The sequence below is a fragment of the Leptodactylus fuscus genome, chromosome 10 (genome assembly GCF_031893055.1).
Source record: "Leptodactylus fuscus isolate aLepFus1 chromosome 10, aLepFus1.hap2, whole genome shotgun sequence".
In the NCBI taxonomy this organism is placed as follows: domain Eukaryota; kingdom Metazoa; phylum Chordata; class Amphibia; order Anura; family Leptodactylidae; genus Leptodactylus; species Leptodactylus fuscus.
This window is the reverse complement of record NC_134274.1, coordinates 86,940,794-86,965,101: the sequence shown is the minus strand read 5'-3', so window position 1 is coordinate 86,965,101 and position 24,308 is coordinate 86,940,794.

Sequence of the window (24,308 nt, the reverse complement as noted above, 5' to 3'; positions counted from 1 at the left end):
CCCCCCCTGTGGGCAATTGTGTAACAACTCGCCCTTTTTAGGGCACCAAACAACTTCATCTGCAAGGAGCCAGCTTAGATCCTTTAGTAGTGCGCTGCCAGGGGTTCGGCGTTCCGATCTTTTTTGTACCCAAGACATCAGAGGGATGGCATATGATTACCGATCTCAGAAGCCTGATTCAGCTCATTCACAGAATTCAGGTCCGCATGAAGGTAATCAAAGCAGTGTTACCCCGTCTAGGGCCCGGAGACCCCTTTATCACCCTGGACTTGAGAGACGCAGATCTGCACACTACAAACTTCATTATGCGCAGGAAGTTTCTATCAGTGGCTGTACACCCAGACGGAAAGATGCAGCATCTTCAATGCTCCACCCTCCCAGACGGCAGACCTTCAGTCCGCCATACCTTCCTAAAGGAAAGAACTCCGCCGTTACTACCCTGCACCTTCCAGGAAGCTTCAGAGTCCCTTATCGGAACGACTAGTTTCTCAGAGCCCAAGCCAAGGAGGCCCTTACCATGCAGGTTCAGACCGTAGTAGCTTGGTCGTGTCAGCCTGGCTGGCTAATAGTCTGGCTAAAGCCAGTAGTGATTCCATCAGTACGGATCCAGTTCTGGGGATTCACCAAGGACTCTCTCATCATAATGATCTCTTGGTCCACTCCTCGCAGGGGAAAGATTGCTTGTGCGGTTCATCATCTCTCTGCCACCAGGAAGGTCACGAGAGCCAGGAAGGTCCTAGGGTCGATGTCCGCCCCCAAAGAAGAAGTTCCCTGGGCCCGGTGGCGTATGGGCTCACTACACAACGAGATCTTGAGAGTCTGGAATCACTGTCCTTCGGGACTATAAAAGCCTTTCCAGGTAACCATCAGCACCCGGCAATCACCAGCCCAGTGAGCCCGTCTTCGCAATGGGAAATCCTCGGCCAGGTTTACCTGGACCCTGTTGACAACAGATGCCTCCCTCACAGGATGGGGAGCTCATCTGGGGGAGATCCCGGTATAAGGCACCTGGAATTACCTGGAGAGAATGCGCTCATCCAGCTGGGGAGAGCTTATGGCAGTTCGCTGGGGACTTCCGACGCTTGCATCACTTCCTGGGAAGAAGACGATCAGGGGTCAGACGGACAACCTGACGACAGTCTGCCTCAGCATCAGACAGGGGGAACCGGGTCCCCCTCCCTTCCACAAGTCAGCATCTGGATCTTCGCCTGGACACAGCAGAAGATCTCCCAGCTGTCAGCAGTTCAGTTCCCAGGTTGCCTAAGCATCCTAGCGGACCAAATCAGCAAAAGATTAGCTACCTCAGGCGAGTGGTCCCTACACCAGAGTACCTTTCACCATCTCAACAAGAGGTGGGGTCTCCCTGAGGTGGATCTGATGGCCACCCATTACAACGCCAGAGTAGAAAGGTTTTGCTCCCTGTACCGGAAGGACAACCCTTTGGTGTTGGCTGCCCTGTCAATACCTTGGAGGTTCAAACTGGCATACATTTTTCCTCCCATTCCGAAGGTATTGACGAAACTCAGGCACAACCAGACATCGGCAATAGGGAGCATGCCGTTCTGGTCAAAAAGGGTATGGTTCACCGACTTCATTCCTATGAGTCAGGGGAACTACTGGAGGCTTCCACCAGCGCAGAAGCTGGTAATCCGGAACAGTTGGCCTTGCTAAGGCCTGGACAAATTCAACCTCACTGCCTGGAGGTTAACCAGCCCATAGGGGGCAAAAGAGGATTGTCTCAGGGAGTTCTAAGAACATTGGCGCACTCAAGAGCAGGATCGACTAACCAGAGCTACCAGAGGGTCGCCCGAATATTTCGAAACTGGTGTACGAGTAACCAGCGCGACCCTAACAGGGATGCAGTCTTGGAATTTCTACGAGACGGCCTGGAAAGAGGGCTGGCACCCGCTACCCTGAAGGTCCAAGTTTCAGCTCTGTCTGCTCTCCTGGAAACCAGGTTATCACTAGATCCTCTAATCAGACAGTTTCTAAGAGGAGCTACTAGACTCCGCCCTCAAGTGCAGCCTCCTGTCCCTACCTGGGACCTGGCTGCGGTTCTACAGGGTCTCTGTTCTCCAACCTTTGAACCCTTATCGGAAGTGGAATGGAAGTACCTGTCATATACTACATGACTATATATACTATATATACTATATGACTACTGCAACACCTTTCTCCATGGACTCCCAGCTAACACTCTCGCTCCCCTCCAGTCCACCTTAAACTGTGCTGCTCGCTTAATCCACCTCACCCCACGATCTTCATCGGCTGCTCCCCTCTGCCAGTCCCTCCACTGGCTACCTATAGCCCAGCGAATTGAGTTCAAGCTACTAACGCTAACATACAAAGCCATCCACAACCTGTCCCCTCCATATATCTCTGACCTCACCTGTCCCCTCCATATATCTCTGACCTCATCCTCACCTGTCCCCTCCATATATCTCTGAACTAATCTCGCGCTACCTGCCCACACGTAACCTCAGATCCTCCAATGACCTCGTGCATCCCCCATACTCTGGAACTTCTTACCATGACACATAAGACTGACTCCCACAATCACAGGTTTCAAGAAGGCCCTGAAGACTCCCCTATTCAGGAAGGCCTACACCCCCCAATAACAATATCACCGCACCGCCATCTGTACAGTCTCCCCCTCTCCTTCTGTCTCTACCCCCTTTCCCTCATAGATTGTAAGCCCTGCGGGCAGGGCCCTCTACCCCACTGTGCCAGTCGGTCACTGTTAGTATTATATCTACCTGTATATTCTGTGTATTGTATGTAACCCCCAAATGTAAAGCACCATGGGATTAATGGTGCTATATAAATAATAATAATAATAATATAAAGTGACTTTCCTGCTGGCAATAACCTCCGTCAAGAGGGTTGGCAAACTACAGGCCCTAGCGGCCTCCGAACCCTTCATAACCTTCTTTCCAGACAGAGTCCAGCTGAGGTTCGTTCCAGGATTCTTGCCAAAGGTACCCACTTCTCAGAATATCAACCAGGTAATTGTCTTACTGACCTTTTTCCCTCTCCTGTCTCCGAGTGGGAGGAGAAGATGCACAAGTTGGACTTGGTGAGAGCATTATGAATCTACCTGGAGCGCACTGCGTCCTTCCGAAAATCAGAGAATTTACTAGTCAACGTGTTTGGCCACAATAGAGGTGCCAAAGCATCCAAACCAACTCTGTCAAGATGGATCAAGGAAGCCATTATCTGCTCCCTACGTACCCAGGACCTCCCGGTACCAGACTTTGTCCGTGCCCATGCCACCCGAGCAGTGGCAACATCTTGGGCCGAAAGGCGTTCCCTTTCCTTAGAGCAGATATGTGCCGTGGCTTCCTGGAGTTCACATCTAACATTCGCCAAGCATTATAGACTGGACTGGAGAACGACGGACTCTACAGCGTTTGGACACTCTGTGTTGGCATCAACCTGCCAGGATCACCCACCCTAGGGTAAAAGCGATACTTGCTAAATCCCCAGTTGTGCTGCTGTTGGGTGTAGGGGGAATGAAAGATTATGAATGATAATCTGTTAGCCCAAACAGCAGCACAAGGCTCCCTCCCTATGCTGTATTATTGTACTATCTGTGTTATTTGTATAAACGTGTACTTATGTATTATACTTGCTACTAACACCAGGGGGAGTTGGTCTTCCGGCCTCTTATAGGGGTCAAAGCTGTTAGGTAATTAAAGATTCCACCTGTCCTAACAGCTCATAGGGGCAGGAATACCCCAGTTGTGCTGCTGTTTGGGCTAAAACAGATTATCATTCAGAATCTTTCATTACATTACATTTCAGGAACTTGTAGAAAATAGTTTTGGTTTCAAAATTCTACAAAATTCCCTGGAAATGGCGACTATTACAGAAAGTTACAGAGAGAAACTTCCATCTGCGGCAATAGGAAAGGCTGGGGGTCACTTTGGTTGCTCCGGTCCTACTGCTAAGTGCTATTACTTATTGTGTGCCATCTCTCAAGTGCCCTCCAATCCTACACGATCGTACATAGTTTTATATATTTGGGCTGGTGCACGAGGTCTTAGACCAGAGTCACCATTTTAATGATGAGCATAGAGTGCTAACACCAGACCCAGGCAGATCAGACCAGAACTCCCAAATGGAGCGATCCCACAGCCTAAGCCCCCCAGAAAAGCTAGGATTACAGGTACACGCCACAGCACCCGGCAGAGATAGAGGGATTCTCTACACATAGGAGACATCACTGCCCTGCAAATGACTTTTTCAAAAAGTTGCAGAGACAAATTGACATAAAAAGACTGGGTGTCACTTTGGGCTACTCCAAGCCGGCTGTTCATAAGTGCAATCTGTATATAAGTGTCTTATCGTCTGAGTAAAGACTGAATGTGGTTGTTGACCCGGGCCGGTGACCCCCTGAGCGCTCTTATCAGTAATGAACAGAAACACCAGACCCCACAGAAGGAGCAGAACTCTACAAAATTCCCTGGAAATGGCGACTATTACAGAAAGTTCCAGAGAGAAACTTCCATCTGCGGCAATACGAAAGGCTGGGGATCACTTTGGTTGCTCCGGTCCTACTGCTAAGTGCTATTACCTATTAAGTGGGTTTTTGTAAGTGCCCTCCAATCCTACACGATCGTACATAGTGTTATATATTTGGGCTGGTGCACGAGGTCTTCGACCAGAGTCACTATATTAATGATGAGTATAGAGTGCTAACACCAGACCCTGGCAGATCAGACCAGGACTCCCAAATGGAGCGATCCCACAACGTAAGCGCCCCAGAGAAGCTAGGATTACAGGTGAGCGCCACAGCAGCCGGCAGAGATAGAAGGATTCTCTACACGTAGGAGACAACAGCATACCGCCCAACTAAACCGAATTTGGGGTCCTGTCCCGCAGTCCCAGTTGGCGGGAGGTATGTTCTGGTTTCTGGAGGATACAGATGAGTTGAATACACAGACAAGTGTAGAAGTCGCTGGGGGGCGTGGCTTAGGACATGGCGGTGTGAAGACTAGAGATGAGCGAACACTGTTCGGATTAGCCGATCCGAACAGCACGCACCCATAGAAATGAATGAAAGCACCTGTGACGCCGGCCGGCCGCCGGCAAAGTCAGCGTCACAGGCGCTTCCATTCATTTCCATGGGTGCGTGCTGTTCAGATCGGCTGATCCGAACAGTGTTCGCTCATCTCTAGTGAAGACGTGATCCCTCAGAGCTCCCGGACCCCAACGGCTATCTCTTCACCTATCTTGGGATCCGGCACTTACCTGTTCCCGGCTCCATCATGGTTCGACGTGTGGGCCGCAAGGCATCATCCTCTGCCCGGCTCGATCCTCCTCTGGCGTGGTTCCTCCTCGCCGCGGCCTCATCGGCTCCCCCATCTGCTGACTCCAACATGGCGCCGGTGCGCGCTTCCTCCCTGTCCTCGGCGGTCCCGGCGGTACTGCAGCAGGCTCCTGCGGTGACGGCTTCTGCTCCGGCTCCTCCTGCGACCTCCCTGGCTCCTGCGCTTCTTCCTCCCAGCATGGGGACTCCCCGGACTGCTGCTGACCAGGTACCAGCATATCACAGGAATGGCGGCGATGATCTCGTGGCGGCCCCCCTCCCCCACTCCTCTTCCTGGGACGCCATGTCTGTTTCTCCTCCTATGCTTCCTGCTCCTCCTACGACCTCCCATGGTGGACTGTCCTCAGTGGCCGACCTTCCTCCCATCCCCGGCTCTCTGCTGGTACTGCATGAGGCTGCCTCCTCAGGACCTTTTACCCAGACCCTGGACTTGGTGGCCATCAGCCTCTCACTCCCCTGCCTCCTGCCATGGCTTCCACTGCCTCCCCTGAGATGTACCTGACCCCCTCCCTTGGGGCCCGCTCCCCTCTCAATCAGCCAGTACAAGTCTCACCCCTGCCCCCCGGGGATGACCCCACTCGGCCCCCTCTGCAGCGTGATGTGGACTTGGATTTCTCTTCTACCCCTGCCACACTACGTGCTCCTATGGACTCTGATTCATCTGTTTCTTCTTCCAGGGCTTCTCCCTCCCCTGGACGGCCCAAGCGCCCCAAGTTGTCAGATATCTGGGAGTTACTCCATGCCATGCCTACTAAATCGGACATGGAGGTTCTTGTTCGCAGGGTGGAGGAGTGGCAGGACAAAATTCTAAATGGCTTCAAGGCTAACCTGGACTCTCTTTCGGCTACGGTTTCATCTCAACAGCTCCGTACGGACTCCATCGATCAGCATCTCCTGGCGGTGGAGCAAACCTTATCTACTCAACGCAATTTGAACCGTCATCTCTTACTGCAGGTGGATGACCAGGAAAATAGGGGCCGCCAAAACAATATAAAGTTACGGGGCATCCCTGATGCTGGGCCTACAGGGGAGCTTCACTCTATTGCTGTCTCAGTGTTCAATACCGTTCTGTCCAGACTGACAGACACTGCAATCAATATCGACAGGTTTCACCGCGTTTTGGGGCCCAGGAGGGCCTCCTCCACTGATCCTAAAGATGTCCTTTGTCGGGTACATTTCTACAAGGAGAAAGAGGATATCCTCCAGGCGGCTTGCCATCATGGTCCGGTTCCATTCATGGACGGTTCGATTACCCTTCTCCCGGATGTCTCCCGCTGCACTTTGGCTATGCAGCGCCTCCTGAAACCCGTTCTTCGCATGGTCTTGGACTCTGGCGCCTCCTATCGTTGGGGTCACCCCTTCCATCTTCAAGTCCGTCGCAATGGAGCTGTCTTCACTTTGCATTCCCCGGATCAGGCGGAGGCCCTGGCTAATTTTCTGGATGTCCTGGGTCTGTCCCTGCCGGACTGGTTGGAGTACCCGCTCCCTGTGCCTCCCACCGCTGCTCGGCCTTCTTCCCCTCCGCTGCCGCACCAGGGGCGGTGCCTTGTGGACTCTGCTGTGGCTCCCTCGGGGAGCTCTGTATCCTTACTCGCTGAGTAGACTTTGATGGGCCCGCCGCGGCCCGCTGACATTGTATCTCCGCATTTTTTCATTGTTGCCTGATTGACTGTAATGTTGTTTGCTCTCTTGTTTCTCCTCTTACCGTTAAGTTTTGTGCCCCGCTGCCGCGCGGTGCGGGCTTCGGTTCCAGCTGGTGTATCTCGCCCCCCCCCCCTCCTTTCCCTGGCCGTTTTTGATTGTTTTTCTTTTTCCTTTTCCTTGGTCCTTTGTTCCTACCTTCCTCCTCCCTCCTTTCTTCTCGGTCTCCTTTACTCTTCTCCTCTCGCCTCCCCCTCCCCTCCCTATTTTTCTCCTTTCCCCTTCCCTTCCCCCTCTCTACTTTCTCCCCTTCTCCTTCCTCTCCCCCTTTCTCTCCCCCGCCCTGAGGGGTGCTCCGGATCCTCACCTTAGACTCACTGATCTTTTCCTCTATCAACGCGAACGGGCTTAACACCCCGGAGAAGCGGTCCTCTCTCTTGCGACTACTCTGGAGTAAGAGGGCTGCGGTTGCATTTATTCAGGAGACGCATTTCCGGGAGGGCTCAGCTCCTTCTCTCTCTTCCTCTAGATACCCTGATAGTTATGACAGTTGTTTCTCTGATTCTAAGTCTAGAGGAGTTAGTATTCTGATTGGTTGCACAGTGGTGTGGAAGTTCCGGGCCGCGGTCTCGGACAACACAGGCAGGTTCTTGTTTGTAAAGAGGGAGTTGGCTGGCACCTTGTTCACCTTTGCTAATCTTTATCTCCCCAATTCGGACCAGATTGGTACCCTAGATCGTATCCTAGATAGCTTTCTGACTTTGCTGAGGGCACTCTCTTGGTGGGTGGGGACTTCAACCTAGCTCTGGACCCGTGGACAATGGACATTTCCAGTGGCCAGTCGTACCTGCGGGCCCAGGCTCCTCCACTCCCACCATCTGATTGATGCTTGGCGTGTGATTCATCCGGACGTACGGGATTACTCATTCTATTCTCACCCTCGCGATGTTTACTCCAGACTAGACTATTTCTTTGTTCAGCATGCCGATGTCGCTCTGCTCCGTGGTTCGACGATCGATCCTATTACCTTCTCCGACCATGCGATGGTCCATGTTGAGCTGTCATCCCCCGCCATGAGACCTCGGTCTTGGCAGTGGCGCCTCAATGAGTCGCTCCTTCAGGACATTCCGACTTCTCAGGCGGTCTCTTCAGCTCTCGAATTTTATTTTCGGGAAAATGACACGGCCAACGTCTCCCCGGTTACGCTCTGGGCGGCTCACAAGTGTGTCATTAGGGGGGTGCTGGTTCAACATGGCTCTCGTTTGAAGAAGGAGAGGTCTCGTGAGATAGCGGCTTTGATAGCCGATGTAGTCTCTTTGGAGCAGACCCACAAATGTTCGCATGCGTCGGATGTTCATGCTGCCCTTCTTTTGGCCCGTAGGAAGTTGCGCGAGTGTCTGGATATTAGGACTAGATGCCTCTTAGCTAGAGGCCAACGTCATTTTTATGAGTTCGGGAACAAGTGCAATAGGACTTTAGCTCGGTCCCTCCGGGAGCAGTGCTCGCGTAACTTTGTCCCCCTTATTGCAGGGTCCTCGGGTTCACGTCTCACCGATCCGAATTGTATCACGGAGGAATTCGCCGGTTTTTACCGCCGTCTGTATAACCTCTATCCTGCTTTCACGGTCCACTCGGATTCTCCGCTTCTCCCAGCGATCAAACGGTACCTCGAGGACTCGGGTTTGCCCCGTCTTTCAAATGCGGCTCTGGCTTCATTGGAAGCTCCTATTACCGGTGATGAGGTTGCGCAGGCTCTCAAGTCCATGCAACCTAGCAAGGCCCTGGGACCTGATGGCCTCCCTGCTTCCTATTATAAAAGTTCACGCCCTTGCTCCTGGGCCCCCTGTCGCACGCCATTAACTCCATCTCCGAGGGTTCCTCCCTCCCTCCAGATCTGACCAGAGCCCACATTACAGTTATACATAAGGAGGGTAAGGATCCTGCTCTCTGCTCCAGTTATAGACCCATCTCCCTTCTTAATGTGGACTTGAAAATCTTTTCCAAGGTTCTGGCCACTCGCCTTGCCCCTCTCCTTCTTGACCTAGTGGACTCCGACCAGGTTGGCTTTATTCCCTCACGGGAGGCGAGAGATCACACTGTGAAGGTTATCAATGCCGTCCATTTTGCTCGCTCTCGGGACCTCCCGCTCTGTCTTCTCTCTACTGATGCGGAGAAGGCATTCGACCGGGTAGGTTGGCCTTTCCTCTTTGAGGTTCTGAATCACATCGGTCTTGGCCCGGTCATGAAATCCTGGATCTCCTCTTTGTACTCCAACCCCTCGGCTTCCACTAGGGTCAATGGTATCCTTTCCTCTCCTTTCCTGATTGGTAATAGCACGCGTCAGGGTTGTCCCCTCTCCCCCTTAATTTTCGTCCTCACCCTGGAACCCCTCCTTCGGACGCTTCGGGCCAACGCGACCTTGCTGGGTCTCGAGATGGGGAGAAAGCACCTTAAGGTAGCGTCCTACGCGGATGACCTCTTGTTTTTCTTGCGTGACCCCTCTTTTTCCCTCCCTGTCTTGATTTCCGAGCTGGACGTGTTGTCCCCCTTCTTACCAACTTCAAAATCAATTATCAAAAGTCTGAGGCGCTTGATGTCTCTTTGACACCGGGGCTTAGATCCTCCCTTGCTCTCACTTTTCCCTTCCACTGGTCTCGATCGGCCATCAAATACCTAGGGGTGTGAATTCCTGGGGACCTTCGAGATCTCTTTGCCACGAACTATCTTACTCTATTTAAGACTGTTCGCCTGGACCTGAAAAGGTGGGCGAGAGGCACCTATATCTGGTTCAGTCGCTGTGCCATTTATAAAAAGAATGTAATGCCAAGGCTCCTCTACCTACTGCAAACTTTGCCGATTCATGTCCTCCCTAGCTTTTTAAGCTACTCTACTCTGATCTAGTCCGTTTTGTTTGGCAGGGTAAACGTGCCAGGCTTGCGCATTCCACTTTGACTCTCCCGAAACAATGGGGGGTCTGGGCCTACCGGACCCCCGCCGCTACTATGAGGCTGCTCTCCTGCAGCGGGTGATCGATTGGTGCTGCCACTCCCCCTTCAAACAGTGGGTCTCCCCGGAGGACTCTTTTTCGAATCTTCCGCTCCATTTGCTTCCCTGGTTGGACTCAGTCACTCCTCCCTTTCTTAACTCTCACCCCACGATCGGACCGACTCTTAAGGTATGTAGATCGCTCCTCTGTAAGGTTTGCCTTTCCCCTTCTCCTTGCCCCCTCTTTCCTGTTTTAGGGAACCCAGCATTTCCTGCTGGGCTCACTGGAGGTCCGTTCCGAGTCTGGTCCAATGCAGGCTTGCAGAGCGTCCTTCATTACCGTACGGATGGTACATGGCGCTCGCTTGCGGCTCCTCATTCCGAAATGGGCCTACCCCCCTCGGCCTCTGGAGGGTTTTGTAGCTCTCCCATTTCCTTTCCTCCCTTCGTGTCTCGGGGAACTTCGATAGGCCTCTTACGGGCTTTGAGAAGGCTTGTACGGGCTCTGGGCTTCTGCGTCACTCCTTGTCGGAGCTCTACATGATGCTGGTCTCCCCTCCTCCGAACCACAGATCTGATTTTTTGTCCAAATGGGAGGCTGATCTCAATCTCTCCTTCTCAGATGTGGAATGCTCAAGGATCTTGGAACTAGCCCATAAGAGCTCTATGGCCTGTAAGTATCAAGAGGCGGATTACAAGATCCTTACCAGGTGGTACCATGTCCCCAATCTCTTTCACAAGTTCTTTCCATCTACCTCTCCACTCTGTTGGCGCTGTGGTTTGGAGGAGGGGACTCTCCTCCATGTTTTTTGGGGTTGCTCAGCCCTAAGGGACTTCTGGGATGGAGTCCACCGCCTGACATCCCAGATCTTCCAAACTGCCCTCCCTAATACACCGGCTTGTTTCCTCCTCCACCTTTCTAGTATTCCCTGCCGAGCCTACCGTAAATCAGCGATCCGTCATCTGATCAATGCCGCCAGGGCCTGCGTCCTGGCGTTGTGGAAATCCCCCAACCCCCCGTCTCTTCGCCATTGGATTCGCAAGGTAGAGGACATCCAATCTATGGAGGAGCTCACGGCGTCTCTCTGAGACTCCCACGAGGCTTTCTTGAAGGCTTGGACCCCGTGGATCCTTTTTCAGGGGTCCCAGTCTTACAGAGATGTCATGGGTTAGGTCTGCGTTCCACTTGGCAGCTTGGTCCCGGAGTCCCCCCCCCTTCGTCTCCTCCTCATCCCTTTCGTGTGCTTTCTGCCCTTTCCCGCCTCTCCCTCTTCTTATTTTCCTGCTTTCCCCTTTCGATCCCTCCTGGTTTCCCCTTCCTACCTCTCCTCCGCCTCTTTAGTGTTCCTTGGCGGTGCCGGTGCCTCTCTCACTTTATTGCTGGAGTAGAGGCTCTTTCCCCGCGCTCCTTGTTCTGTTTTTAGCTTTTGGGCCCTTATTTTGTTTGTGGGCCACCCTTGTTTTGCTGCTGGCTTGTTCATTGCCTAAAACTGATTTCCCTTTTGTTTGTTCTTGTGTTTTATAAATAAATTTATAAAAAAAAAAGTATAGTAGTCGCTGTCACAGCTCAGCTCTTGCTTCACCGCTGAGCTCCGGCTCCTGGAGATGTAGGCGCGATGTGATGATGTCATTCACTACAACTCCGTAAGTGACACTGCAGACAGAGCAGCGAGGAGAGGTAAGTAACACTGATTTTTATGTTAACCTTGTGGGCAAATTGAGGAGGAACATAATGAAGGGCAGTGTCGTAACTACCGGGGAAGCAGTGGTAGCGGCTGGCACAGGGCCTGAGATATTAGGGGCCTGGCGACAGCCGCTACCGCAGCGTTTTTTTTTGTTTTTTTTTAATAGGCCGTTATCGGCTGGAGTGGTGGAAATAAGGTAACATGAGGGGGCGCTGTACAGCACTGACCTGGCTATTTAATACAGATAGACCGGCCAGGATCCAGGGTCCCTATATGTACCCTCTCTATCTGCTTGGCGGAAAGACCCCCCTGACGGTTTTATAGCTACACGTGATTGGCAGCACTAAAGAACCTCCACCCACCGGCGAGTGACAGCGCAGCGCCCAGAATATAAGTATTATTGGGAGCCGCAACATCTTGTTATAGCTGATCTGCAGGGTCCCAGGTGTTGGACCCCCACAGATCTAGCATTGATTACCTCTCCTAAGGGTAAGACATCAATAGTAGAAACCAGATAACCCCCTAAATACCAACAACCAGACTGTCTGTGATTGTGGGCAATGAACCTGGGTCTCCGCCGTGTCCATCTTACAAAATATTCCATCCAAGTCTCTGTGAGTCCTATACTTGTATATTTGTCCCATGAGTTGTAAAACAGAACATGGAAGATAAATCTCAGGTCAGACCCCCGCCCCCCACCAAGGCTGTTACTACATTTTGGTTTTCCATTTTCTCCATAACCTTCTATTCCCCCTACGCCCAACAGCAGCACAACTGGGGTATTCCTGCCCCTATGAGCTGTTAGGACAGGTGGAATTTTTAATTACCTAACAGCTTTGACCCCTATAAAAGGCCGGAAGACCAACTCCCCCTTGTGTTTTTTTCTGTCCTGTGGGACAGGACAGGTGGTAGGGGTAGAGGTGTTCTGGGAAGCCAGGCGGCCATTTCCGGTCCGGCCGCGCATGTGCGGTAGGTCGCAACCCGGAGTAGGCCGCGGCCTAGATTTTTTGGGAGTCTCTGCGCTCCTCCAGTCCACTAGTTGGACTTTGTATCATAGTCCGCCCCCCTCCCTCCACCCTGGACGGGGGGGGGGGGGGGGGGGGGGGTAGAGACCGTGGGCGAGGCTTCTGGATTCCGGCCCCTCCCCTTCCTACTGGAAGTCCTATTTAAACCCCCCTCCACAGCCTAGTTCTTGCTTTTCACTTCGGTTACAGGCACCTACTCAAGCACCCTGTGTCAGAGTAGTGATTATTGTTTGCTGATTGCTTTGTTGAGACAAAGTTCGTACTTCGTAGAGGTCTGGTGGAGGGGGAGGGAGTGGGTGGTTTACCTGCTGATTTAAGGAGATTGATTGTCTGCTTCTTCTTTTTCCTAGAATGTCATCTTCATCCTCTTCCGCCCTCCCTCCTAGGAGAAAGAGTGCGTCAAAGAGGAAGCATCTGGCCTGTGCCAATTGCAGGATCCCGATACCAGATTCCTGTGAACACAGGTTTTGCCAGGGGTGCAGAGCTCCTCCCTCTGAACCCACCCCCATCCGAGAGGTAGTGTCGTGGGTCAAAGACTTAGTGTCCCACTCCATGAGAAAGGTGGAAGACACCGTTTCCCACCTGGCGAAGAGGCCCCGCCTAGAGTCATCTGAGCCCTCTCTCCCCCCCCCCCCCGGAGAAGCTTCAGATCAGGGAGGTGGATTCTTCCTCCGAGGATCCGGAGGATGCGGAGAAGGAAATTTTCCCACTAGAGAGGATGCCTAGGTTATTTAAAATCATCAGGCCTAGAGACCGAGAGGCTGGCGAGGGGCCGAGCCATAGGTCGAAGACCTTCAGAGGCAGCTCGGATCTAATCCGGACCATGGAGGGAGAGCGGAGACGTCGGATATTACGGAGTTGGTGAACAGGTAAACAACGCGACCCTAACAGAAATTCAGTCTTGGAGTTCCTACAAGACGGCCTGGAAAGGGGGCTAACACCCGCTAACCTAAAGGTCCAAGTTTCAGCTCTGTCTGCTCTCCTGGAGATTAGATTATCTCAAGATCCTCTTATCAAACAATTCCTAAGAATTGTAGGGGGAATGGAAGATTATGTATGATAATCTGTTTTTCCCTTAGCCCAAACAGCAGCACAAGGCTCCCTCCCTATGCTGTATTATTGTACTATGTTGTACTATTTTATATTATTTCTATGAAATACACGCTGTACTTTATACTTGCTACTAACACAAGGGGGAGTTGGTCTTCCGGCCTCTTATAGGGGTCAAAGCTGTTAGGTAATTAAAAATTCCCCCTGTCCTAACAGCTCATAGGGGCAGGAATACCCCAGTTGTGCTGCTGTTTGGGCTAAGGGAAAACAGATTATCATTCATAATCTTTCATTACATTACATTTCAGGAGCTTGTAGAAAATAGTTTTGGTTTCAAAATTCTACAAAGTTCCCTGGAAATGGCGACAATTACAGAAAGTTACAGAGAGAACCTTCCATCTGCGGCAATAGGAAAGGCTGGGTGTCACTTTGGTTGCTCCGGTCCTACTGCTAAGTGCTATTACTTATTGTGTGCCATCTCTCAAGTGCCCTCCAATCCTACACGATCGTACATAGTTTTATATATTTGGGCTGGTGCACGAGGTCTTAGACCAGAGTCACCATATTACTGATGAGCATAGTGCTAACACCAGACCCAGGCAGATCAGACCAGAACTCCCAAATGGAGCGATCCCACAGCCTAAGCCCCCCAGAGAAGCTAGGATTACAGGTACACACCACAGCACCCGGCAGAGATAGAGGGATTCTCTACACATAGGAGACATCACTGCCCTGCAAATGACTACTTCAAAAAGTTGCAGAGACAAATTCACATAAAAAGACTGGGTGTCACTTTGGGCTACTCCAAGCCGGCTGTTCATAAGTGTAATCCTTCCTATTAATATTATAAATGTGAAAGTTTGTGAGTTTGGATGTTTGTTCCTCAATCACACTTGAACGGCTGAATGGATTTCCTAGAAATTTCACACACACCTACACATTGGCCAGGAAGGGGTAATAGGCTACTTTAAAAGTGTCTCATTCACCCCAAAACGCCACCGTGACCCTCCAAAGTTGTCGCCTGGTCCACTGTCGGTCAGAGCAGGTAGTTAGACGCCACTCCTATTGGTGCATGGCAGTGCATGTGGGTGGGATAGGGAGCCAGCACAGCGGCCCATAGGTTGGCGCCGGATTGTGGGCATGGCCAGTGCGCGGGGACTCCTCGCTGAACATGGCGGCTGCCCGCATGCTTCCCAATGCCGCTGACATGCCGGCTGGCCACTCATTGCCTCATTGCGTAGCACCCGGCCCAAACAAGCACAGCTGCACCATCCCTTGAACTGTGCGACTGCGAACACACACGGCTTGGAAAGGACTGCACATACGGAAAGGACACACAGCTCCCCAACATCTACATGGTGAGTGCCGCGGGAACAGGGATCGCCAGCTTGCTTAATGGGGAGAGGGGTGGGGGGGCTCGGGTGATCGGTAGGGGCCGGGGGTGGGAGTTTGCTGGTTTGGTGGAGGTTCTGGTGGTAGGGGTTAGAGAGGGGGCCAGGGGGGGGGTGACTTTCACTCCAGAGGGCAGAAGGCAAGTAGGAGGGAAGGGGGGGCGAGATTGCACAAGTGGAAAGGGGAGGGAGGGTAACAGAGGTCACGGGTGGGTGGTGCTGGGGGCAAGGGGTAGATGTAGGAGGTTACTGTAACTCTAAAGGGGGAAAGGGGGCCTGGGACGCGGGTGGAGGGTAAGGGGAGAGGCGGAGGCGCGGGTGGAGGGAAAGAGGAGGGCCGTAGGTGCAGCAGCAGGGCCGTGGGGTCCCGGTCCACGACGTTGTGGGAGGAGACTGCGCTGGCCGCAAGGAAAGGGCCGTGGGGGGGGGGCCACAGGCCGCGCTGCAGGTGGATCGCGCAAGGGAGAGGTGACAACGGACGAAGTCGCGGGTTATAGCTAGTCTGTATATAAGTGTCTTGTCGTCTGAGTAAAGACTGAATGTGGTTGTTGACCAGGGCCGGTGACCCCCTGAGCGCTCTTATCGGTAATGAAGGGAAACACCAGACCCCACAGAAGGAACAGAACTCTACAAAATTCCCTGGAATTGGCGACAATTACAGAGAGAAACTTCCATCTGCGGCAATAGGAAAGGCTGGGTGTCACTTTGGTTGCTCCGGTCCTACTGCTAAGTGCTATTATCTGTTAAGTGTATTTATGTAAGTGCCCTCCAATCCTACACGATTGTACATAGTGTTATATATTTGGGCTGGTGCACGAGGTCTTAGACCAGAGTCACCATATTACTGATGAGCATAGTGCTAACACCAGACCCAGGCAGATCAGACCAGAACTCCCAAATGGAGCGATCCCACAGCCTAAGCCCCCCAGAGAAGCTAGGATTACAGGTACACGCCACAGCACCCGGCAGAGATAGAGGGATTCTCTACACAGACCAAACATCAAGCTCATGGAAATCCCACAGCAAAGACATAGGAAAGCGGAGACATTTGTCAGACATCTGTGCTGGAGACAATTCCAAGGAAGTTTCCTTGAGTCCTGGATTCTTGTAAGTTTAGTGTAATGTTGTGTACATAGTAGATGAGGTTGGATGAAGACATTAGTCCTTCTAGTCCAGGGGTCGGCAACCCCTGGCACGCGAGGCATATTTTGCTGGCACGGCAGCCAGCCTGCAACCTTCATGCACTAAATTGAGAGAGAGAGCGTCCCTTCAGTGCTCTGCTAAAGCCGAGGTGTAGGACACGCCCCCTTCCCTCCCTGCCACCAATCAGAGGTGAGCCTCTCACTGCACAGGATAAGGTCTCTCCTGGACCTGCTGCTACATGTGAGGAGGAGCTCCTGCCGTCTGCAGCCCTGAGGAGGAGAGGAAGCCAAGTGAAAGTAAAAACACCAGGTACGTGTGTGTGTTACTAACTATTCTTATTACTGTCAGGCATTTGGGGTTATTAATTTAGTGTTAGTAACTCCATGTGCCTCACATTAATAACAGTTAACCCCATCATATCCCTCATATTAACCCCTGTGTGGCTCACATAAGTGTTACTGATGTGTGAGACATATAGGGGTACTAATAAAGGACCTATATAATGAAGATGTTCACTTATTACCTCCATATGTCTCACATATCAGTATCCCTTATGTAAAGCACACAGTTGGTTAATGTGAGGGACATGATGGGGTTAACTGCTATTAATATGAGTTACTAAGCTGTAATGTACATGACCAGACTTTTTATCCACAACTTTGGATAAGAGTACAGACCTATACATTTCAATTGACCCATATATACAGCAATTTTTTGTGGCTGTGTATCTGGGCCAAAATGTCCGGTTTTTAAAATCGGACACAGAGTACTGCATGTCCAACTCTGTGTCCGATTTAAAGAAAACGGTTTTGCGGCGGAGAGCATAAAACGCTCACGACCTGCAGGTTTCCGTCTCCTGCCTCTGTTTTGTGCAGGAAACGGAAACCTGCAGAACGGAGACCGGGCGCAGATGTGAACGAGCCCTTAGGCTCAGAAAAACGCAGCAAAATATTCAACAAAAAAGCTGTGTTTTCACAACGTGGGGGCCTCAGCCTTAGGCTAAAGCCCCACGTTGCAGAAACAGTTTTTTTGTTGTTGCAGATTTTGCTGTGGTTTTTGAGCCGAAGCCTGGAGTAGATTGAGCAGGAGGGAGACATATAAGAAGCTTTCTATATATTTCCCGTTCCTTTTCTAGCCTTTCTTGGCTTTGATGGAAAAAAAACGCAGCTAAATCTGCAACAAAAAAAGCTGCATTTTTGTAATGTGGGGCCTCAGCCTTGGTGTGATTCTATTGGGTGGTGACACTGTAACTAGATGCAATTATAGTCAAATCCAGTTCCTGGGCACCAGTGCGGTCACTTTGGTGTAAGTGTGACACCCATTAATTCCTGGCTGGGGTTTTGCGGTTACTGCACCGCCAGGAACTAAAAGTGACTGAAATTAATCTGTGTTTCACTTACAGAAAACTGAAGGGCCAAGGGACTGGATGGAGCATCCAGGTACATTGTGTGTCAGCGCTTTACAGGTATGACCTTACTCTGCTCCCAGTCACATAGATTACCACTAATTGTGGGTTACATATGTTACATTGCTTCTAATGGAAAAGAACATGTGTATCCAGGCAAATAGTAGTAAGCGCATGTGGCTGGGAGCGCAGTATGACAGCACCCCTATGTTGTGGTTTGTGCTATATGACTTTAGTGTAGGTGTCATCAGCTTTACAATTATTGCCCGGCACTCCGAGGACCTCATCTTTGATTTTTTTATTTAAATCGGCACGCCGAACAAAAAAGGTTGCCTACCCCTGTTCTAGTCCAACCTATAACCCTACAATCCCCTACAGTGCTGATCCAGGGGAAAGCAAAAACCCCATGAGGCTCCTGGGGAAAAAAACTCCTTCCCGACTCCAATCTGGCCGTCAGTATAAAACCCTGGATCAACGTGTCCTTAAAATCTAAACTCCATAGCTGTAATATTATTCTCTTCAAGAAAGGCGCCCAGGCCCTCTATGAACTTGTTTAATGAATCCGCCATCACCACTTCCCTGGTTAGAGACCTCCATACTGTGAAGTAATTCCCCGCATCTTATATTCCCCGTACGCCCAAACAGCAGCACAACTGGGGTATTCCTGCCCCTATGAGCTGTTAGTACAGGTGGAATTTTTAATTACCTAACAGCTTTTGACCCCTATAAGAGGCCGGAAGACCAACTCCCCCTTGTGTTTTTTTTCTGTCCTGTGGGACAGGACAGGTGGTTGGGGGAGAGGTGTTTCTGACCTCTTAGAGGGGTCCCCTCTCCCCCCTTTGATTTACCTACCTTGCGTGGTTAGATTCTCTCTCCTGCTGCGCTGTCAGGGGGCTGCCTTCTCCTCCTGATGTCGGGCAGGTCATCTTCTTACATTCAAGCGGCGATTGGTGCTCCTGGCCGGATGCCAGAGTTTCCAGCCGTGCCGAGGACCGCTTCCGGGATTTGCCGCACATGCGCAGTCCAGGGATAAAGAGAAAAAAAAAAAAAGAAAGAAAGAAGAAGAAGGAAGCTCTGAGTCTTCCCCATATCAGGGTGCCCCCTCCGGTGGGGAGCGCCCCTGGTTTCTGGAAAGACTGAGTCTGCAGAGGGGGCGTACACAGGTCCTCCCCCAGGTCCCCTATTTAAACCTTCCTCCACCAGAGTGCCTTTGCTTGTCGCTTCAGTTGCAGGCATTGTACTGAGATCTGCGCCTCTGTAGCCTGATTCTCTATCAACTTGGACTTACCTTCTGTAAAAGGAAAAAGGTTTGGTGGAGAAGGAGGGGCGGAGGGGGGGGGGGTTACTCCAAGGTTTAGGAGGTCCTCCTTATTGCATTTTTGTGTGTTTTCTCCTCTCTTGCAGTATGTCTTCCTCATCGTCATCTGGTAAGGGGAGCAGACATGCAGGGGGCCTAAAATTGGGCCCCCCACAGCCTGGATTCCGCTTACTGCGCTTTTTTCTTGCAGCCCTGCCGCGAAGGAAGACCATGTCAAAAAGGAAACATCTGGCCTGCGCCAAATGCAGAATCCCCCTCCCAGATGCCTGTGAGTACAGATGTCAAGGCTGTAGGCCCCCCCCCCCTCTGAGGCTACCCCTATTAGAGAGGTAGTCTCATGGGTCAAGGACTTTGTCTCCCAGTCCATGAGAAAGGTGGATGACACCCTTTCTCATTTGGTGAAGAGGCCCCGGCTAGATGTGGCCGAGCCCTCCCTCCCCTCCTTGGAAAGATTACACATCGGGGAGGTGGAGTCCTCGGACGAGGACCTAGAGGAGACAGAAAGGAAAAATTTTTCCTTAGATAAAATGAGTAGGCTCTTTTTATATTTTATAACCACTGGCTAACACGGTACCAAAACAAACATAGGCTCTTTATGGCCATTAGGCCCAGAGACCGCGAAGCTAGCGAGGGACCTAGCCGCTGGTCGAAGACATTCAGAGCCAATTCGGACCTAGTCCGCATCATGGAGGGAGAGTGGAGTCGCCCAGAAAGAGCCTTTGCACCATCTGCCCGCTTTAAAGCACTCTTCCCGGTATCTGAGTCCCAGCAGGGAGTCTGGGTCTGCCACCCAAAGTGGACATCGCTGTGGCAAAGTTGTCGCGCTGAACAGTGCTTCCCGCAGAGGATGGCTCAAGCCTGCGGGACCCAATGGACCGCCGTGTAGAGGGTTCCCTAAGACGGGCATACTCTACGACCTCCTCTCAGGCCTCAGTAGCCATCGCAGCCAATGAGGTGGTCTCTGGCCTGCGGGCCGAGCTAGCGTCCCTATCTAGCGATATAGACACAGGGGTCCACCGTGACAACCACTTTTCGGCCATGTCCGACAAATTTAATGGTGGACCACCTAGCGGAGGCCTCACGGATGCAGGCGAGGCTAGCTTCAAAAGCGATGGCTCTCTCTACAGTAGCCAGGCGCCCATTATGGCTGAAGCCGTGGAGGGTGGACAACACCTCAAAATTTGGGCTCTGTGCGCTCCCATTAGAGCCGGGGAGGCTCTTCGGCAGGGAGCTTGACAAGATTATGAAGAACCTGGCAAATACGAAAACAAAGAATCTGCCACAGCCGCCCGAAAGTAGGAGGGCTCCCTTTCGAGGCTGCAGATCATCCTCTAGGGGCTTCAGAGGTCAGAGGTGCACTGGCCCCCAGTCCAGATGTAGGGGGCGGGGCACCTCCCGCGAGCGCAAGAAGGGCCTCTGACTAAGCCCCCCATATCTCAAGTCCCCCACTGGTAGGCGGGCATCTGCCTCATCATCTTCACGCCCGGCGCCAGTTCATACAAGACCCCGGGGTTATTTCACCCATCCAGAACAGGTACAGAAGATATTTCACCGCCCCCACTGCGGGCAATTGTGTAACAACTCACCCTTTTTAGGGCACCAAACAACTTCATCTGGAAGGAGCCGGCTTAGAGCCTTAAGTATTGCGCTGCCAGGGGTTCGGCGTTCCGATCTTCTTCATACCCAAGACACCAGAGGGATGGCGTATGATTACCGATCTCAGAAGCCTGATTCAGCTCATTCACAGAATTCAGGTCTGCATGAAGATAATCAAAGCAGTATTACCCCGTCTAGGGCCCGGAGACCCCTTTATCATCCTGGACTTGAGAGACGCAGATCTGCACACTACAAACTTCATTAAGCGCAGGAAGTTTCTAGCAGTGGCTGTACACCCAGATGGAAAGATGCAGCATCTTCAATGCTCCACCCTCCCAGACGGCAGACCTTCAGTCCGCCATACCTTCCTAAAGGAAAGAACTCCGCCGTTACTACCCTGCACCTTCCAGGATGCTTCAGAGTCCCTTATCGGAACGACTAGTTTCTCAGAGCCCAAGCCAAGGAGGCCCTTACCATGCAGGTTCAGACCGTAGTAGCTTGGTCGTGTCAGCCTGGCTGGCTAATAGTCTGGCTAAAGCCAGTAGTGATTCCATCAGTATGGATCCAGTTCTGGGGATTCACCAAGGACTCTCTCATCATAATGATCTCTTGGTCCACTCCTCGCAGGGGAAAGATTGCTTGTGCGGTTCATCATCTCTCTGCCACCAGGAAGGTCACGAGAGCCAGGAAGGTCCTAGGGTCGATGTCCGCCCCCAAAGAAGAAGTTCCCTGGGCCCGGTGGCGTATGGGCTCACTACACAACGAGATCTTGAGAGTCTGGAATCACTGTCCTTCGGGACTATAAAAGCCTTTCCAGGTAACCATCAGCACCCGGCAATCACCAGCCCAGTGAGCCCGTCTTCGCAATGGGAAATCCTCGGCCAGGTTTACCTGGACCCTGTTGACAACAGATGCCTCCCTCACAGGATGGGGAGCTCATCTGGGGGAGATCCCGGTATAAGGCACCTGGAATTACCTGGAGAGAACGCACTCATCCAGCTGGCGAGAGCTTATGGCAGTTCGCTGGGGACTTCCGACGCTTGCATCACTTCCTGGGAAGAAGACGATCAGGGGTCAGACGGACAACCTGACGACAGTCTGCCTCAGCATCAGACAGGGGGAACCGGGTCCCCCTCCCTTCCACAAGTCAGCATCTGGATCTTCGCCTGGACAGAGCAGAAGATCTCCCAGCTGTCAGCAGTTCAGTTCCCAGGTTGCCTAAGCATCCTAGCGGACCAAATCAGCAAAAGATTAGCTACCTCAGGCGAGTGGTCCCTACACCAGAGTACCTTTCACCATCTCAACAAGAGGTGGGGTCTCCCTGAGGTGGATCTGATGGCCACCCATTACAACGCCAGAATAGAAAGGTTTTGTTCCCTGTACCGGAAGGACAACCCTTTGGTGTTGGCTGCCCTGTCAATACCTTGGAGGTTCAAACTGGCATACATTTTTCCTCCCATTCCGAAGGTATTGACGAAACTCAGGCACAACCAGACATCGGCAATAGGGAGCATGCCGTTCTGGTCAAAAAGGGTATGGTTCACCGACTTCATTCCTATGAGTCGGGGGAACTACTGGAGGCTTCCACCAGCGCAGAAGCTGGTAATCCGGAACAGTCGGCCTTGCTAAGGCCTGGACAAATTCAACCTCACTGCCTGGAGGTTAACCAGCCCATAGGGGGCAAAAGAGGATTGTCTCAGGGAGTTCTAAGAACATTGGCGCACTCAAGAGCAGGATCGACTAACCAGAGCTACCAGAGGGTCGCCCGAATATTTCGAAACTGGTGTACGAGTAACCAGCACGACCCTAACAGGGATGCAGTCTTGGAATTTCTACGAGACGGCCTGGAAAGAGGGCTGGCACCCGCTACCCTGAAGGTCCAAGTTTCAGCTCTGTCTGCTCTCCTGGAAACCAGGTTATCACTAGATCCTCTAATCAGACAGTTTCTAAGAGGAGCTACTAGACTCCGCCCTCAAGTGCAGCCTCCTGTCCCTACCTGGGACCTGGCTGCGGTTCTACAGGGTCTCTGTTCTCCATCCTTTGAACCCTTATCGGAAGTGGAATGGAAGTACTTGTCATATACTACATGACTATATATACTATATATACTATATGACTACTGCAACACCCTTCTCCATGGACTCCCAGCTAACACTCTCGCTCCCCTCCAGTCCACCTTAAACTGTGCTGCTCCCTTAATCCACCTCACCCCACGATCTTCATCGGCTGCTCCCCTCTGCCAGTCCCTCCACTGGCTACCTATAGCCCAGCGAATTGAGTTCAAGCTACTAACGCTAACATACAAAGCCATCCACAACCTGTCCCCTCCATATATCTCTGACCTCACCTGTCCCCTCCATATATCTCTGACCTCATCCTCACCTGTCCCCTCCATATATCTCTGACCTCATCCTCACCTGTCCCCTCCATATATCTCTGAACTAATCTCGCGCTACCTGCCCACACGTAACCTCAGATCCTCCAATGACCTCGTGCATCCCCCATACTCTGGAACTCCTTACCATGACACATAAGACTGACCCCCACAATCACAGGTTTCAAGAAGGCCCTGAAGACTCCCCTATTCAGGAAGGCCTACACCCCCAATAACACTATCACCGCACCGCCATCTGTACAGTCTCCCCCTCTCCTTCTGTCTCTACCCCCTTTCCCTCATAGATTGTAAGCCCTGCGGGCAGGGCCCTCTACCCCACTGTGCCAGTCGGTCACTGTTAGTATTATATCTACCTGTATATTCTGTGTATTGTATGTAACCCCCAAATGTAAAGCACCATGGGATTAATGGTGCTATATAAATAATAATAATAATAATAATATAAAGTGACTTTCCTGCTGGCAATAACCTCCGTCAAGAGGGTTGGCAAACTACAGGCCCTAGCGGCCTCCGAACCCTTCATAACCTTCTTTCCAGACAGAGTCCAGCTGAGGTTCGTTCCAGGATTCTTGCCAAAGGTACCCACTCCTCAGAATATCAACCAGGTAATTGTCTTACTGACCTTTTTCCCTCTCCTGTCTCCGAGTGGGAGGAGAAGATGCACAAGTTGGACTTGGTGAGAGCACTATGAATCTACCTGGAGCGCACTGCGTCCTTCCGAAAATCAGAGAATTTACTAGTCAACGTGTTTGGCCACAATAGAGGTGCCAAAGCATCCAAACCAACTCTGTCAAGATGGATCAAGGAAGCCATTATCTGCTCCCTACGTACCCAGGACCTCCCGGTACCAGACTTTGTCCGTGCCCATGCCACCCGAGCAGTGGCAACATCTTGGGCCGAAAGGCGTTCCCTTTCCTTAGAGCAGATATGTGCCGTGGCTTCCTGGAGTTCACATCTAACATTCGCCAAGCATTATAGACTGGATTGGCGAACGACGGATTCTACAGCGTTTGGACACTCTGTGTTGGCATCAGCCTGCCAGGATCACCCACCCTAGGGTAAAAGCGATACTTGCTAAATCCCCAGTTGTGCTGCTGTTGGGCGTAGGGGGAATGAAAGATTATGAATGATAATCTGTTAGCCCAAACAGCAGCACAAGGCTCCCTCCCTATGCTGTATTATTGTACTATCTGTGTTATTTGTATAAACGTGTAGTTATGTATTATACTTGCTACTAACACCAGGGGGAGTTGGTCTTCCGGCCTCTTATAGGGGTCAAAGCTGTTAGGTAATTAAAGATTCCACCTGTCCTAACAGCTCATAGGGGCAGGAATACCCCAGT